The sequence below is a fragment of the Puntigrus tetrazona genome, chromosome 9 (assembly GCF_018831695.1).
Source record: "Puntigrus tetrazona isolate hp1 chromosome 9, ASM1883169v1, whole genome shotgun sequence".
Classification (NCBI taxonomy): domain Eukaryota; kingdom Metazoa; phylum Chordata; class Actinopteri; order Cypriniformes; family Cyprinidae; genus Puntigrus; species Puntigrus tetrazona.
Window position 1 is genome coordinate 3656100 of NC_056707.1, and position 6425 is coordinate 3662524.

Genomic DNA, 6425 nt, shown 5'->3' on the forward strand with positions numbered 1-6425 from the left:
TTTAATGAAATAAAAAATATGAAAACCATTACAGCGCATTTAAAAGTGCTGTCGAATGATTATGATTATGTATTTGCATAATACATGTATGTACTATATTAAACATATGTTTATGTGTATGCATGTATATACACACACACACACACTGTATATATATGTATGTGTGTATATATATATATATAAGATATATATATATGTGTATATATATATATGTAATATATATTTATTAAAGTTATTTTAAATGCATGACGTGGAGGCTAAGAACCACTAGCTGTGAAGCAGAGCCTAGTTGTTGATAATCCTAACTTAAAAATTACTGCTATTTGAATTAATGCTCGAATCGAGAGAGATGCGATTGTATGGACTTACTCTGGACTCAGCGCCTCTTTAATCATGTTTAGTTACTAATTAGTTTACTACTATCTAGTTGCTGAGAAATATAACAGAGCGATTCAGTATCTTTAGGCTATTTTATTAATAGCAGTAACAAGGCATCATGGATGTTTAGTTTGTGTGTAGAGTAATCTACTCTCCCTCCTCTCTCATCTGTGTGTGTGTGTGAGAGAAGAGAGAGAGAGAGTTAGTGTGCATCAAAATAAACTGACTTGTAACTACCTGTGCATTAAACGGTTTTACTGCATACCAAGCAGCCAATCAGAATAGTGTATCTAGACAGACTAGCAGTGTATGATATATATATATATATATATATATATATATATATATTAGTATGTGTGTGTGTGTATGTATGCATACACACACACAGTACACACAGACTTAATGGACTTAAATATTTCTAGAATATATGTGAGTATATTTATATATACATAATAAATATACATAGAACACACACATATATAATGCAAGCATCATGATTAATCATTGGACGTACAAATTTAAAAGCATTAATAACACCACCAAAAATCTTAAGCATAAAACAAAACATCCGACACTTCTCACACTGCACTCATATCATTTTCAGACAAACTTTGAAGAGCTAAAAAGAACTGACCTTGAAGCAACTTCAGTGTGACAGTTGATGTCTATATCGTCCAGGACAATCTTTTCATCCGTGTACATGTTTTTACGGGCAGACTGTGCAGATGTCCTTCCCACTTACTACTACCCTGCAACAAACAGATATCAATTTCACATCTGCGCTAAACGCCAGGCATGGAGCGTGGGGATTAAACAGGCATTCCCTCGGCCTCCATACCTTTCCGGCGGAGCTGCAGTACAGTGGTGGTGGTTTTGATGTGTGAGCGTGTCCGACAGGTAATCAGCAATATGGTCTAGGACAGATCGCAACTAGTCCTGGCCAAACGCAATGGTAACTCTTATAACGGCAGTGCATTTTTAACGAGATACCAACTCCGCTCTCTGTGTATGACGTCCTGGTGTAAGAAGGACTTTAGACTGTACCGTACTCCACTCATCTCTGTATGGATTTTAAAAAAACATCAAAAAAGTGGAAAAATTAAAGATGGAGATGCTCGGTTTATGAAGAGCACTTCTACCTGCCTCTCGCTCTGATGAATACACGGTTCTGATGGATTTGGAGACGGACATCCTCGCGACTGCAGGAACGGCTGGAAAGTCCATGATAGGGATAAACAGTGCTGCAGTGAGAGGAAGCTCTGATGGAAAGCGGTGCGCTAAGTAAGAGTGTGCGCCTGCTTTCGTGCCTCAGCCTCATAGCGGTAAAAGACTGGTTCTCGCTACTTTAAAGGCCGCGCAAAATGTCAAGCTTCGCCACAATGGGTTCACACTTATAAATATGTAAATGCCGCGATACGCTGCTGTCGGCTTTTAGTGCTGGCTGACTGATTGATGTAATGTATGAGGGTATCGAAGAGTTGATCCTCGGTGCTGAGAAAAGCACGAAGTTAGTGAGTTGTTCTTTTCTTTGTAAAGGCTGAATGGGTGTGGAGCTGCTTGAAAACATGTCAGCTTCTCACCTCTTTGTGGATCTGGACAGAATAAGATGATGCTGTTTTAGCTACGAAACATCTTCCTTGGTGTAGTTTTGATGCTAGAATTGGAATATGGTAAGAGGTTAGAGAGCAGCCTTTTATTATTATTATTATTCTTCTGTAATTGTGCGCTAAGTTACTGTACTTTGTGGTGGTCTTGACAGGCGAAGTTGGTCTGGAAAATATAATATTAATAATAGGTTCGAGCATATCTCAAATGCAATAAAAAATATAAACGAAACATAAAAGTACACTTATTGTAATGCGCTGATAAGTATGCGTGTTCTTTAATATTGCTAAGTTTCCTAATATTTTGCAGTTTGCTAATTACAAATGCGCTTGAATACATGGCGATGTGTACGTTAAGAAAAGACATGTTGTAGTTTAGCACAGATGAAGTCTGACATTAGCAAGACATTTAAAATCGGCTTCAGTCAAGATCAACTCACTGGCGCTTAATATAATGCTTTAACGCCTATTAAGTGTGTGTGAAAGCATTGCGTTTCAGTTCACGCCAAGTATTTTAAAGCGCGTTTTTCAACTACTTTAATCATTTATATCATTTATAAAACAACTGAGGATATATAGAGCTTGTTTATTTACCTTTGCATGACTATGTTGATTATATGGCATTTTTAGCTTATTTTGTTATCAATCAGAATAGATGAACACATGCAAGCTGGTTGAGAAGCGCTGATCTGTGACACTCACACGCCGCTGATGTCCTTCGACGCCTTCACGTGCAACCACCTCAGTCTTGAGCCACTTTAGAGACACAAAACAAGTGCAGTGAGCGACGATCTGTCTCTAAACTGTTTGTTCAGGCATAAAAACTAGAACTGTGTGATGCAAATCTTCCACCTCTTTGTGCTGTAGGACGTTGTTTTAACTTACAACATACATCCTCCTTGGTGTAGGTCTCTGATGCTGTAAATAGGTTAAGAGGTTAATAAAAAGGTTAGTTTGCCATATTTTTTCCTGATTACTCAGCAAGGCCTCTGGTTAATGTACTGTGAGTGGTCTTTGACAGGTGAACTTTGGTCTAGATTTAAAACTAATCGCAAGGCTCAAGTGTTAATATATACACAAACTAAAAACAAAACACGCAAAAACTGCAAACTGGAATTACACAAAACACACCATTTTTACATTTCACACCAAGTTCGCTTTCATTAAAACGCCTTTGTTCAATAAAAATTTTTAAAAATACATTACGTGAAACTGGGAAAATAGTAGAACATAGTTTTTGTTTACTAAACGTAATCAACTAAAATGTACGCCATAACTGTTGTTTTTATTCAATTTATGCATGATATATGATAAGTTGCCTGAAAATAGCTTTTTTCCTGCCGCTCGTGACAGTCAAAGCTGACATAGAGGTATCATTTATGGTTGAGAAGTTTTTGATCTGTGACACTACACGTCGCTGATGTCCTTCAGCGCCTTTCACGGCAACCACCCTCAGTCTTGGAGTCACTTTAGAGACACAAACAAGTGCAGTGAGCTTACGATTCGGTCTCGAAAACACGAAAGTTCTACTCTCATTGAACGGCATTATATTTTGGCGGTGAGAATTGTGATGTGAATGATCTCAAAGTGCCCACCTCTTTGTGCTGTAGGACGTTGTTTTAATTGGTGAAATATCCTCCTTGGTGTAGGTCTTGATGCTGTAAATTAAAGAGGTGTTAGTTAAAGGAAGGTATAACCACATTTCTTTACAGGTTAGTCGTGGAGATCTTCTGGCTAGTTAGCCAGCAAAGCTGTGGTTACCTGGTAGTTGGTCTTGGACAGGTGAAGTTGGTCTAGACAGAAATGAATTACAGGTGCCCAGTGTTACTATATATGAAACATTAAAATAGACACACACACACACACACACACACACACACACACACTGGTATATTGTCACATGAGATCAAGTTCAGATCACACTGATAACTGATAAACCGTGACTTCAAGTGGGATCAGCAATGTTTCTGCTGGAGTTTACTGTGTTATGCCAAGTCAAACAGAAATGTCTCTTACAGATCACAATATGAAAAAAGTGATTAATTGAACTATATAGGAAAAAATTATTTTGATTTCTAAAGGTAAACACAAATTTACATTTACATTTTTATTTATCCATGAATATTAGTGCTGTCAAATGATTAATCGTTATTTATCATCATCCAAAATAAAAGCACTTTCTTCTTACATATGTGTGTATGTACTGTGTGTAATGAATGTATATGCATGTAAAATATTTTCAAAATATATACTGTATGTGTAATCATATCTAGCATTTACATAAAAATATACCGGTATAACAAGCAATATATAGATTTTATGTAAACAAAACTTTGTGATTAATGGCTTCGACAACAGCTCTCTAATGGAACTATCTGTCCGAACTTGACCGCTTGTCTTTTTCTAGTGTTTTTATTTGTCTAGCACTGATATCCATCACTTGTAATGGGCTGAGTAGCGCTGATCTGATGACACTCCACACGTCGCTGATGTCCCTTCGACGTCTTCACGGTAACCACCTCAGTCTTGGAGTCACTTTAGAGACACAAAACAACCTCACTATTTTCTACAACGAATCACCAGATTTTTACTATCAGTAGTGCAGCTAGAATCTTATTGCATGCTGAGGTTGTTTAGTGGTGTGGAATGTGAAGTTATAAGTTGCTTAGTTTTTTATTAGCACTGTAATTATTAACTACAATGCACAAACACACACACATGCATGTATTTTTGTAATAAATATATTTAAATTATATATATATATATATATATATATATATATATATATATATATATATATATATATACATATAAACATAATACATTTACATAGCACATATACATATAGATATGTAAACAATGGGGACTTTTATTTTGATGTGACAAGCTGACAGTGCTAATATATAGTTATGCAAACAGCACATACCTGCTGTCAGGTTTAGTGCTTACTGATTTGATGATGTGTTGGTATGAGGGGTATCAAACAGTTGATCCTCAGTCCTGAGGAAAAGCATTCAGTCAGTCACGCTCTTTGTTTGAGACATTTGAAAAGCATTTGCTTGTAATTATCTGTCGAGGTTCTCACCTCTTTGTGGACCGGACAGAGTACTTCACGTTGCTTTTAGTTGGTGCAGGTTCCTCTTTGGTGTAGGTTTGATGCTAGAATTGGAGCACGTTAGGTTAAGAAAGCAGCCGCATTTAATCAGTTAATTCAGTTCAGCCAGGCTAAGTGAGATACTGTACCTTGTGGTGGTCTTGACCGGTGAGGCCGGTCTAAAAAGAAGAACGATAGGTTTCTATTTTAATACCACAAAGGATTAATAATGATAATATATTTAACTTTATGTTTTATAACACTTACCCATCGACAGTGTCCTTTGATGACTTGACAGTAATGACCTCAGTTTTGAAAACCACTTTAGGAATAGAAAATATGTGCAGTGAAACATAGACTATGAAATATGAAATTAATTGAATTAGTGCGTCAAAATTCCATTAATTTCCTCCCCAAAATAAAAGTATTTGGTCACGTAATAGTTGTGTACTATGCGTGATTACATGCATATATAAATACAACACACGCATATAATATATATTTAACAAATATTGTAAATGTATTTATATATAATATAAAATATTAAAATAATTAAATGTAAATATTTTCTCAAATATATACTGTATGTGCTCAATGTTTACATACACATAATAAAATGTGTAACAAAAAATAATTAGTAACGCCAACTAATGACAACATACTAAAGCAGCACGTTTATCGTGATACTAACAGTTATCGCTTTTTACTACAAAACAGTTTTTTATTTGTGTAAAGCATGTCGGGTGATATTTTTTCAAATAAATGGCACTTAACATTATTTTTTTGTTGCGCTTGAATGAGCTTATACTGAACTGGAGCTGATTTACCTGAGCCTTGGCGCCTTTATCAGCGAGCTGTTTCAGACTTAGTAGTAGACGCTCTTCACCACATCCTGCCTAAGAAGACGACACAGGTCAGGGTAGTTAAACATCATAGCGTGTTCTAATCCTGCGAGCTAGTCAGGACGGATTTGACATTGATGTGACGTTCTTTCTGTCTCTCACTTGGTAGTGGTCACAGTTGTCTCGGCCATCTTCTGGCCCTCTTTAACCCGCCATCGCCGCTGTTGTAGAAGTAGAGCTGAAAGAGCAAGGGCTGGTAAGAAGCTAGCTGTCATTCATTCGCCGGTCAATCAGTCATTGAACAGGTGTGTCTCTGAGGCGTTATCTTCTCCTCGGCCCGTTTTCCACGGTTGTTTTAGTTCCTGTGGTTCTGTAGGGTTGGGTTAAAGATAATTGAGCTCTTAAATGTTTTAAATTCCCACCATTTTTGGGCTTCTGAGCACTTACAAACAAGTTTTAAATACAGCCAACATTGGTGACTAATCTTGTTGCAAATGTAAGTCTACA